Raw genomic sequence first — 14,122 nt, forward strand, 5'->3', positions numbered from 1 at the left:
TATAGGGAATTATAATATATATATATATATATATATATATATATATATATATATATAAAATTAAAATAAAACACGAGAGTCAAATTAATGGAATCCCATTATTTGTAGATTTTAAACAGATCTCTAGTCGTCTAAATCGTAGTATTCAAAGTAAATATTTTATTCTTTCATTGGTAATATGTTGCAACTATAATTATACGGGTATTTTATGATAACTGTAATGTTTCACTATTATACCTACTTTATAATAACACTTATTATTCATAATAAAAGTAGTATTTATCATTTCTTAAAATTGAGCCAGAAACTAGTGCTTAGGTAGAGTATAGCCTAATCTGTATATGTTTTTTTTAGGAGGAAAATATTCCTTACTCGTATAATCTTGTCTAAACTCGAGCGGTCAAAACTCATGGAGGCAAAATGTTACAAATATATTCGTCACTTATTACAAAAAAATTATAATGTTACATTAATCTATGAGCAAAATAAGCATTTAACTACATTTAATACTCAACTTCGGAATTATTTTTGGACGAGTATAAGCCGAAAGTAAAATAATTACAATGATTTAAGGTCAGAATAATGTCAATGACGGGCAGCGGTTGACTTCAATGTCTGAAAGTTTTAAGAATTTCTCAAAGAAAATCAAAGATTGCTTGAGATAAATATTCAGGCTGAACTTTTTGGTGACAGAAGGAACCGGTACTGTATATCTTTCAGGAAACAGGCGAGCTGGTGAGGAATTCCAAGTTAAAGACGGCTTTTCCTCCGGAAATTCGAGAGCCGCTCACAACTTTCACATTTTGCTGTTTACACTTTAATACTGTTATTAAAATTACTATTTGCCATTAATCTTTGAGTAATAACAAAATTACAATACTTGGGCATAAGGAGATAGAATAAGTAAATAATGTACTTATTCAGAAACGTTGAACCGTTGATTAGAGATATATAATCCTTTACTAGGAACGTTCTTCTCAACAATTTAGAAGTTTTAGATTTATACAACCGATACACTGCTACTCGAATAATTAATATCAAGGTTTAATATACAGACATTTTAATAGGTTTTTGACTAGAAGCAGTCAACAGTATTGATAGTGATGCGATATATACCAACAATATGACCAATAGAATGTTCCAGTGAGGCTTATGCTTTGATATATTTTTAAGGTTTTTTCTTGTAAACTATATTACTCAAGAACATTAAAATATTGAAGTTTATTCTGGATTTTAAGATTAATTAATCCATAAATTCAGAAATGTTCTTCCTTGGCTCTGTGTGATAATATATTGTAGCGATTATTCCTTCGAGAGTAACCTCTGTCTGCTGTTTGCAATTGTGTAAAATAATGTGAAACTTTCCCTTTATAAAAGAGCAAAAAGTAATAGCTATAAATATAATATTTGCTATTTCTATAACTTTGTATACTGTACGACACTAAATAAGGAATTATTTTTTTTTATTTTAAAGGAAACTCTCTTTAATTTAAACATCAAGTTATGGGCTATTTGTCAACTACGATTACTTTCTTTGGATAATTCTATCGCAGAAGACCTCTTTATAGCTCGCTGGCTGTAGCATAACCAGCGAGCGATTGCCGCGGTTTTTTTCCTTCATATTTATAAACATTATCTCTCTAACGTCAGAGCGCCTTCATATAAATTTTATTTAAGATTGTCAAGTCTTTTAAGTTTGATCGGTCACTCATCAAACGTTGGCACCAGCGGTCCTTAGGTTCAAGGTCATATGTCTTGTTTTAGATGTCGTTGTATTAGTGTTAGCTTAGTACGAGGACAGTTAACTTAATCCACGAATCGATCGCTTTATTCTCTTTTTTTTAATTGGCTTTGAGGTGACAATGGTGAACTCACATTTTTACGTTGATCATCGGTGTTGATTGTCAGCTTTTGTTTTTATTTACTAAATCGTGAGTCTGGGCTGAAATTAAATGTACCTCTTCTTTCCAAACTCCGCTGGACTGTTTTTTTATCGTTTTTAAGGATATATAAGTATTAAAATAGCTTCTTATCAAAGTAACCATTACATTTCTACAGTTTCAATTACTTTGAAATTGGTTTACCACATTCTTTTTAACCTGTGGTTAAGAAATATGTTTCGTTTGTTTCAAAGTACAAGTTCTGGAAAAAAGTTTCAGTAAAAATACAAAAAGTTTGAGGTAACATAGAATATGCGATAGTTTTAACACTGTTGTAATGAAATTGATTATAAATCAAATTAGTTTAAAACAAATTCTAAATCCAAAATGAATTTAAATTAAATATCAAGCTTCATAGACTAATCTAAAGATATTAATTTTTTCTTTAAAAGGAATTAAATAATATCAAATGTTACTTTTTAAATAAAAATTTGCTTAACCATAGCTTAATCATTAATATTTTGTTTAATCTACACACTTTCATTTCCATATCATATTATAGGTTATAATATTATAAAATACAAATTTTAATATACATAATGTTACTACTACGTACCTCCGGAGTGTACACAATATTTTAAAATTTAAACTTGTAATCCATCCACAAGTTCTAAAATTGTAAAAACATCTACTAAAAATTACAAAACCTACAACTGACATAAAAAAGACAGTTTAAAAATTTTAAAGTTATTTGATTTTAAATTAAAACTACACTGTGTGTTTAGACTGGAAATCATATTTCATTGGCTTTAGAATATAACGATTTCTGAAAGTTAAAAGTGACAAAAATAGTTTATTAAAATAATTCATGAAAATTATTAGGTTCAGTTTTAAAATTACGAATATTAACGAGTATACTTGTTATCTTATTTTTAAGTCGGGTTTTGCCACATTTACCACGCTTTAATAAACCAATAGCTGGAGTGTTTTATGTCAAAAATGTTTGTAAAAAAATAGTATATTTATATACTCCAAATTGCACTATGTATGAGATTTTATTATAAAAAATAAGTATAAACATTTGGTAGTAGATCATGTTCAACTTACTTATATTTATAAAATATTATCCAACCCAGTGGTAATGGCTTTATTTTCTAAGAGAAGTGTGAGAGCCTAGTCCCATTAAACATACCTTTAAATTACATGAGACAGTCACGATTACCAATAATGATTGGTGCGTTGTCACGTCGTCGGTTTACGTGCCTGAACTTTACTCAGCTCATATCACGTGATATGAATTACATCTCGTTGTAATACGTAATAAACTGCAAAGTGTATATATGGCATTAAATGAAAGTGATAGTGATTCTTTCGACTCCGGCCTAAAAAGCGCTCACCGGAAAAAAATACATGAAGAATGTTAATTAGGAGTAACAAGAAGTTCCGATAAACAACTCTTGAGTATAGCCTAATAACATCTTACCTTAAAAAACTAATACCAAATATAATGCTTCGAAAACCTATAGTTGGCTGAGCGCTACCAAATCTCATAATTTGAGCGGCTGGTACATTTTACTGTAAGTTTTAATGGTACATTTTTTGTAAGTTTGTCTATCTAATTGTCTATAAGTCCACACCCTATCTCGAAAATAAAATGACCTATAGACTTGAACCTTCATTTACATACAAGGGGCACTGAATTATACGATGATGAATCTCGTTACATACGTTTTATCTAAGCGTTAGTGAATATTTTTGAATTTTTTCTTATGGGTAATCATAGTGGCAAATAGAAAAGGTAGAAAAGAGATAAGTAAAACTAAGTGTTTTTACACTAAGATACATTGTACTGTGCCACGTACAAATACATGTAGTCTAAATGTTTTAAACATATAACTTCATTTTATTGATAGTTTCTGTGTAAACGTTTAACATATAATGTTCGTATGAAAGCCAATTCCATTAACATAATTTGGAATGTATCATGTACGATGCCAGGACTTACGATTGTACATGGATATATAAAAAAGAGTTGTGTTATGGTGAATTTCCAATAATAAAATCTGCCAATACTCAGCAAGCTGACAAAATTTCTCTCTTGTTTACAGGGGGTGTACAAGTTCCTTTAAAAATGATTTTCTAAAGGTCACCTAAAATAAGATATAGATTGAAAGAGGCTTGAAAAAATATTCATTGAACCTCAGCAAAGCCTAATAGTTGATACTTAGTGGGGCCTAAATCTACCGTTGTAAGAGAAACGAATGGTAGCAGATGCGTGTTTATCGTTCCATCTTCTGGTTTTACAACTCACTTAATTGACAGCTTGTAGTAATTACAACATTGGTTTCCCATAAAAATTGTATTAATTATGTTATCGATAGTATTTTACTATACTGTAACTTTAATTAAAGTAAAACATTGAGGATTTACTAATTACTCAATAATTACTTTGCTTTTTTAAATTATTACAAATGTTACGTTATATTAAAGTAAGTATTCAATACATTTTTAGATGTTAAATTCTACTAATGTTTTCATTATATTATTTTAAATTATTTGATTCTTGAATATAAAACAGCAGAAAGTACTTTTAGAGTAGATTTAATATGGAATTTATTAAAAACAAAACTATAAATATTATTCTTTCTGTAGCTAAAATGATATATTACTTCGGGGAGGTCTACCATGAGTTTAAAAGAGAAATTAAGATACTCTGTTTAATTAATATTTATATTTAATAAATTTAAAAATAAGCAATAGTTTTCAAGTAGGTTTCAGAATTTTATTTTAAAAAGATTACATAATTTTTTTTAATAATTTTATATAAACCACATAATGTAAGTTATATCTTCATACTTTAATCATTAACTTAATGTTATAGTACAATTTTAAAATGATAAAACTTAATAAACACAAACAATCAAATTTCATTAAAATTAAATAGTACTAAAGCCGTTTTGTAATACATCAATTACAGAATACTGTAAAAAAGTATCTTTTATAATAATTTGTTTCAAGCTTTAGTTACATTAGCAATTTAATATGTTTTAGAAGTACAGTAAAGTTGGTGTCTCAGCTGCACTTTGCACTCTCAGTAAATTTGTATTGCCAAAAACCCTCAGGCACCTTTTACATCTAAGAGAGCAACAGCGGTCTCGCCTTTTCCTCATTGAAGTATTATCCAATGTGGTGTAAGTAATGAAATGCCAAGTAAATATCAAGTTGTGTAAAATAACAGAAATTACCTACAATTGTTTTCTAGTATCTGGTAAAATTTATGAACTTTTAAATGCGTGAAAACCACATGCCTCAAATTGGTAGAAAGGTATAAAATATTAAACAGACTAAAATTACAAATTGGTAATACTTTTATAGAATTCAATACATTAAATAGTATAAGTGTTTAAATTGATAATAAAAGGACTTCTAAAACGTTGTTTTTGCACAAAGTAGCGATGAATACATGTCCAGTATTTATCGAACTCAAGCAGCTACAATTTTAAAACGAATAAGGCTTTCAAGTTTTAGTTTGCAACATTATGTTCTGACAGTTAATACCATTAACATGATTCGCTATATATGCTATATGATTTGCTGATATGATATGCATATTGCTTAAGCCTTGCATTAATGATTATTGGGTCTTCCCTCCGATGAAGGTGTGTGAGGTTATTGTGTATTAAAGGACTTAAGATATCTATAAAATACTCTGGAAAGTTCCTGAATTTATTTTCTAAGTTTTAAAATATTTTACATCTATATAAACGTAATGAACAGACCTAATCGTAAATTTTCAAAGTCAACACTAATACATTCTCTTACTAAAATAAGTAGAAATAGCAGTATCGTAATAAGTTTTTCCCCTGTTGATGGAACTAAAAGTTTTCGGGGTAGTTTTCTGAATGATGCTTAACTAAGGTGATAAACTTCAACGGAATTGAATGTAAGTATCTAAAGTGCTACATTGTATATGCACATAAATTAGGTTTATAACTTTAATATTGGTATGATTTAACAAAGGACTCGATTGGAAAATTACTGTAAAATGTAATAAATATCAATTTTTACAATGAATCTAATTGGATGAGGGTTATCGGAGACAAAGAAATTGCCATATTTTATATACGTCTTGTCCTAACAGTACCTTGAGAACGAATAGAACTATAGTTGGAAATGCACACAAAGCTTCATTTATATATAATATTGAATTCGGTGGTAGAGTATGTAATACCTTTGGATTTGGCTGAGCGTTATAAAACATTGTTACATTTGTGTTACAGAAGAACATGATTTCAACAAGGAAACCATCGAATAAGTATATTTTAAAAATAAGTACGTACAATTATACGACGTATTGATATGTGACATAATAAAAAACTTAAATACCCGCATGATTTTAGAAAGAGAAATTATCTATAAACTTTAAATAATGCATGAAACTTAAACTTTACATAAAAGAGAGAGAATTAATTATGCTTGTATATATACCAATAAGGATTGGCAGGCTTCCATTAAAATATACTATTTAGTAAGCTAAAATATTTATATTTTGTACCCTGCAGGGATGATTTCTCAAAACATCTTAAGAATAAAATGAGCTATAGATTCCGACTGACAAGTGTTGTAGCATACTTCTAACTTATAAGTAATTTAAGTTACTCTAATTGTGAATCTTATCAATTATAGGTCTTAATGCTCAAACATATTATATTTTATTTATTCAATAAAGCAGAAAATAATTTTTTAAATTCAAAGAAGTAAAGGGCGCTAAAGTCAAGTCTCCTTCCAGCCAAAGTGGATATAGGACAGTACTCCCCTTTTTGCGCAAGTAAAGGCATTTTAGTTATAAAGCCTTTATCACAAATGGAGCTCAATACACGTTTCACCACCGCGCCTCTCACAGTAAAACGATACCTATGGAATCAATCGACCCCAATTTCTCGACTTTTGTCGATAGTGATGTGTTTCTCCTAGACATCCAAGAAGCTTCCCGATGTAAGTGACAAATTGTTGTTTGCTGCACGGAGTGTAAGTTCTTCCGACAGGTGTAGATCAGCCTATTGTAAATTATTTACTTTGCAATAATAACTAGTATTGATTTAAATATTGAATTAATGGCCATAAAATATCCCTAGTCAGTAATACTACTGTAGTATCTTCCGTAAATGTGTAATGAAATTGAAATAAATTAGTTTCTTTGACAGTTTTAACTTCTCTACATATGTCTGGGCTAAAAAACATAGTCCCAAAATTTACGCTAACATTTAACACATTAAAGAAACCATTTTTTTTCTTTGGAAATTTTATTTATAAGTCTGACCTTGTAAAGTGTACTCTACTTTAATGTATTTGCCGAGAAGCTGCATTTGTTCGAATGCTTTATATGCTAAACTGCCACTTTATGACATAAGTTCTGCATTACTCGTGACATTTTATTATACCTATGTTGTCTGTATACATTGTATGGCGCAATAACATCTGCAATGCAGAAATATGTAGTGAAATAAATCACTCATACAGAACAACACTGGTTTACCTGCTGTTTGAATTATATCGGAAACATTACACATGTTAATATTTTAAACGCCCTTTTTTGTTTTTTAAATTGAATTTTTTTCTCGTGATCAAGTCTATTCAAAATTAGCCTGAATCTAATTAATGTCATGCCAAACTTACATACACGCTCCTATTTGTCTTCATTTGAAAACATTCATTCTGCTGCATTACATGATTATGGGTTTATCTATACGTAATAAATATACAGAAGAAATTGTCAGTACAAACATTAAAACCCTATCCAACCAACTTTTCAGGACATCCGCGGTGTTCTCACATTGGTCCAGCTGTATCAAACAAGGAGAACAATACTCCTAACAAGACAAGTTATAATCAATTCAAGGCAGTCAACCTGCCTTCCAAACAATTTAAAACTACCAGTACTTAATTGCCAAAAGGATTACATGCTCGTTTTCTACCCTGACTTTTCACAATCTAATCTAAAATTAAATCCCAATATTTTGATCCTAAAATTTTCATTTCATTTAAGTTTTAATTAAAAAAATAAATCAATGTAGCTTTTAAAACGCTACACCCTATTTAATACGATTCTCACTAGTGAAACCGGTCAGAAAAAGTCTAACTAAACGGGATCGGTCACTCCTAAGATAAGTCCTTTATTACATTTATACATTACATCCCTCTAATTTTTTGCCAAACATATAATTCATTCTTTAAAATGAGATTCCATTACATTTGGCTAAACTTTAAAAAATCCCGTACCATTCGGTCACTACCAAAAGCAACTTCTGATTTTTTTATAGCTACCAATCACCTTACCACACATTTTAATATTTATATGTATTCTTACGACACCTACTTTTCCTATAATAGATCATTGCTACTTACTCCTTAAGTTGGATAACTACTCCTAATGAGAAAACATTACAAACAGTCATAACAGGACTTCATTCAAGTTCAAGTTCAAGTTCAAACTCGTTTATTCAGAAAAAGACATGTTACATTTATATACTACCCCAAGGCACCTTGCAAGGCGCGTGCGGGAATGCAGCTTACAAGTCAAAAATATTTAGTCTTTATGTTGGCAAACCAATAACAATGCGAAACTAATTTGTAATACATAGATGATACTCATAAGTCACAGATAGATTAGATATTAACAAATATAACAATAAATATGAGTGACAAAAGTAAACAACAATATTGAGTACATTTGTGTACATGAGTGTAAATTAAAACAGCCAATAAATAAATAAATAACAATAATAAATAATTAACAATAACAAATTAACAACAACAACAATAACAATAATAAATACAACATAGAAATCATTAACAGGCATAATATAACATAAGGTGTGATAAGCATGCAAGAAATAAATAAACTATTTTAATAAATATAACAAATAGAAATAAATTATCATTAAATTATCAAGGACCAAGGTTTAATACAAAACTGCACGGCTTTCATTTTAAATTTGGGTTTAGAGTCAAGAAATACACTATTACCATATACTGTAATAAACATGTTAAATAAAGTTAACCCTGCATAACAAAACTGGTGTCTACATTTTTCTTTTGCATAATTTGGCACATATAGGAGATCATATTGAGCAGTTCTCGTTAATCGAGATGTCTGTCTTTTTGGATACTCATCTAAATACTTGTAAATATACATTAATTACACATAATTTATATAACGGAAAAAAATTAAGAATATTATTATCGTTAAAAAAACTGCTTACTCTACCCATACGCCCAATGCCAAAAACTGTTCTCAATGCATTTCTTTGGCTCATAATTATAGGATTCAGTATGGTATTATACGTGCCACCATAATGTATGACACCATATCTTATCATGCTTTCAAACCAGGAGACATACAAATACTTTAAAAATTGGCTATTCAAAAATCCTCTCATGTGGTATAAAGAATGATTAATCTGTCTTAACTTTTTCCCCAAGAACTGTATATGGTCACCCAATTTGAGATGGCTATCTATGTACAACCCTAAGTATTTAATTGAGCTAACTATTTCCACATTTGTGTGTGTGTGTGTGTGTGTGTGTGTGTGTGTGTGTGTGTGTGTGTGTGTGTGTGTGAATTCATTACAACGACCATAATGCATTCTCTGTGTTGGCCTTCTAAAATAATAAATCTATGTACAAAGCATATTGTCTTATTGCATATTTATAAGAGTAATACTTTGAAATAAGTTACAAGTTTATCACACACACACACACACACACACACACACACACACACACACACACACACACACACAACACACACACACACACACACACACACACCACACACACACACACACACACACACTCACACACACACACACACACACAAGTAAAACATATATCGCTATATTTAAAAATATTTAAAGAACTGTAAAACACCTCAAAATGAAAGAGTTATAGTTTGCATGTTTCCATAAATTTTCATCACTGGAGTACAATTCTTAATGTAAAGTACAAATGTTCTCATTACTTACGTGAAGAAATTTCTAAATAAAGTCACACGGAAGAGTACCAATGCTACTAGAATGGATAAATTAATTTAAACTAATATAATGAGCATGAGCATGACAATTCTTCCTTAGATGGCTTCTTTCCTTGAAGCGTTTATTAAACCACAGCGTTTCAATACTTAAGTTGTTCCATGCCATTCCTGTGAATTTCACTTCCCTCGAAATTTCCAGCAACGGTTTTTTTAAAATAAAATTATAATAAGAAACAAGAGAATTTGTTTATAATTTTCAGGTCTAAGTATATTTCCTTGTTTTTATATTTCAAACGTCTTCATGAAGTGAATATTCATTGCCTTCGTTTGTCGATATGGTAGTAAACATCATTTCTAGGAATTTTTATTAAATTTTATAAATTATCAATATGAAATTTACCTATAAATAATATTTATATCCTAGCAACAAATCTTACAGTAATTACTTGTTTTCTTTATAAATAATATTGTATTAATATTACTTAATATATATTCAGTTTGTAATCTAATCAATATACGAGAACCTTATTAAATGACATTGTTGTAATTTAAAACTCAGAATAATATAAATTAATCAACAATTAAATGTTAACTAACATTAAAACTATACATTTATATTTCATAGTTCAATAAAAAAGCTCTGATTAAAAAATTAAGAATATTAAAAAAATTATATAAAATATAACCTGTATTGCAATGATTTATGACATTATTATAAATTAGCATGTAATATATGAATAACTTTGGAAATAATCTTGTTTTTGTAATAATGGAAATAAAAAAAATATTCTATTTGTGAAAAATTTACACTTTTCAGCTTAAAAAATATTTCTGGATAGTAAAACAAAATAAAAAATTATGTATATAATATCGAAAAATATATAATTCACTTAACACATTTATTGACAAATATTTACTTTAATATCTACATGTCGTTCTTATCTTTAAAACTTTATTTCTTGGGAATGTTTCTCAACTGTAAAACGATATAAATACATGTAAAAATCTATAAATCAGAAGATTGAAAAAAGTTTACATATTTATAAACTTTTTACGTTAAACTATTATAAATAAGTGGTACACTAATACCGACCATGGAATATCATTAATGAACATAACTATACTTTGTAAGATACAACCAAATTTGATATAAGACAATTTATACATATCCAATTCTCTGTATTTTCATTACAGGTGGCATAAACAAGAAATTGGAACATAAGGAATTGAAGATTGTGTTTCTAATAACTCTTGTCGTAACAGTTTACTCGTTAATTGTTGTTCCGCCATAAATTATCATCAGTTCAAAATTACTTTTTATATTAATACGATCCCATTAATGATCAATTATGCTATACGTTTATGAATTAATAATAAAGCTTATGCAAGATAATTCTGTACGTAGTAATTGAGACATTAGTAAGTGAAAGAACGTAGGCGTCTTATACATTTTAGTAATTGCCTTATATGGATTCAAGAAAGAGATTCTAACTCGCAAAAGCATTAAAATAGGTGAAGATACTCATAGTTTCTAATTATTAGTCATTTAGAAACCCAACCTAATAATATTGGTTATATGTATACAAAGGTTCTTGTTATGTTAATATCTCATACAATGCTACGTTGGATACGTTTTATGATTTCAATGTAGATATTTATACTAATTTTATGTTGAAAAGTACAACCAAATGTGCGAGATTAAATTTTGTTTGATCTGAGAATATTTAACCATACCTCTAACTATTTTACCTGACTAAATATCAATCCAATCTGTATTAGATAAGAGCGCAGTTCATGACTTCCCACGCGGTAAATTTATTGGTGTAATACTGGTTATAAAATAATACTATAGCGTATACGTTTTATTATTAATTCACTTGCTTTATTTTATAAAAAGATAAACTTATTTAAATTAAAGATCAAGTAAAATTTTAAAAATTCCTATTAATACACGACGTGCCATATAAAATAATAGTTTTCTATAATAATATTATGCTGATTCAAATACTATTAATTTATATTAAAATTGAAATATATAACAGGAAAAGAATACATACTTTAGTTTTTAATGCAATTCATGTTAATCGTAAGTACAAAAAAGTAGACCGCGGCAGTAAAAACCAATTAAGAGAAAAACCAACCAGTTTAGGAGAATCCATTTACAAGTCAAGGGAAGTAGAACAAAAAGAATTGGACTGAAAGGTTTTCTAGACTAGATGCAAATTGAAAGACAATATTTTGTGATATACGGAAACTGTAATTGACTTCTACTAGGACGTCTTTTTCTTTCCTTAAACCTAGTAAATAAAGACCTATATACTTTATTGGAATTAAAACAAACAACATGTTGTAATATGAGTTCAATTTCTTCACGTTTATCATTTGGCAATAATTTGTAAGAAATCATGCAAATATAAACATATTTAGAAGTATTTATTCGGTTCATGATTGTTATTTTGTATTTAGTCTCTGTTACCTCGAAACTGTTTGGTAGCTTAAATCTATGTGTTAAAATGTTATTTGCAAGTATTTTAGGCAAATTAACTACTGTCTTAATTGTTTCTTCTTATTACGCCAACAAAAAATTAAATAATTCATTTGTGCTTGTCCCTGATGCATGGATTTTTTATGTTACCAGTATTATTACTGGTTATAAATATATACATCACGCGAATATTTTTATATTTTTAATCTTATATTGTTAAAACTAATGTTTTTTAAGTTATATTTTTACACAAGTTCACATTCAATGACACATTTTACATTTTAAATAATTCAGCGCACTCTATATTTCTGTATGAAGAAATAAATAGTCTACATAACAAAAAAAAAAAAAACATAATGTTGTTACGTTATACAACTATTTTGCTATAGAAGAAACCTATGTCGACAGAGAAATAATGTTTTTTATTTGAAGTAGTTATTTATCGTGTATTTATTATGATTTTTTCAAATATAATACTTCTTTTCTTGTTATACTAGTATGAGTATATACGGTTAAAACAAAAAATGTATAAATAATAAAATTTTTCAATAAACTGTATGAAGAAGAGATCAGATTGCAGATCTCGAAACGTAGTGTTACTGATTTATTGTTTCACTGAACGATGGCAAATGTCCGGAAAAATCCTGTTTCCTTCACAATCCTTCCATCGTCAAAAATAACCTTCAAACAAAGAAAGTGTTTATTTATATGTAGTTACAGGAAATTAGGATATCAATCTTTGCAACAATAAAATTTAATTGTATTGTAATTGTGAAACACTCAGTAGACAATGGATGGTTAAGTAATTATTCTAATACATATAAATAGGAAATTATTTTTAACATTTAATGAAATGAATTTCATTGATATGTAATATTACCTCTCAGAACAACAGTTCAAAACCTAGGATTCTATTCTTTTTATGCTTAAAGAAAAAGAGGTGAAAAAATTTAGATGTTATTAACATAATAAGCATCTTTCTGATATTAATTTAAAGATATGTCGAACGTAGAGTAAACATGTCAGGTCGTGCCCATACCCACTGATACCAGATTTTACTTTGTAGTCTGCGAGTAGAACTGAGAACAAAAACATGGAAACAATCCTATAACTATTTATAAAGGACTTTATAATGTATTTAAGTTATTTAAATAGGTAAATAAAAAAGCGATGTATCTATCTAAAATAAAAATTGTTGTATTAAAACATATTATTTTGCAAATCATAATACAATTTTATTACCTTTTTGCTAATTTTTTATTAAAACTTGCTTATAAATTGTACAATGTATAGAAACAAAAAACTTGAACACTGCACATAATTTATATAATTTAAAATTTATATAGTATAGGACATAAATTACCTAGAAGTTAGAAATAATAAAGACATTTCTAATTTCGATGTTGTGGTTTTGAAAGCCACATGTAATCATGTGTGTTAGTCTGAATCAATTATGATTTAGATAAATTAATTCCCATAGTATAATTAGTTGACCTATTATATAAAAAAATTCTTTAAAAATAACATCATATAATATTGAAAGGTTACTATTTCTTTTAAAGTTATTTGAAATATATTTTGGCTTATTGTACTTTAATTACATTTGTGTTTTGTTTAGTGATTCCAATCCTCTACGAAATACTATTTATTTACTGTAGACTGTTTGAAATCATTGCTTAGATCAAGCTCAGATTACTATGAATATCATATGTAAAAATTTTCACA

The sequence above is a fragment of the Homalodisca vitripennis genome, chromosome 7, assembly GCF_021130785.1.
Source record: "Homalodisca vitripennis isolate AUS2020 chromosome 7, UT_GWSS_2.1, whole genome shotgun sequence".
NCBI classification, from domain to species: domain Eukaryota; kingdom Metazoa; phylum Arthropoda; class Insecta; order Hemiptera; family Cicadellidae; genus Homalodisca; species Homalodisca vitripennis.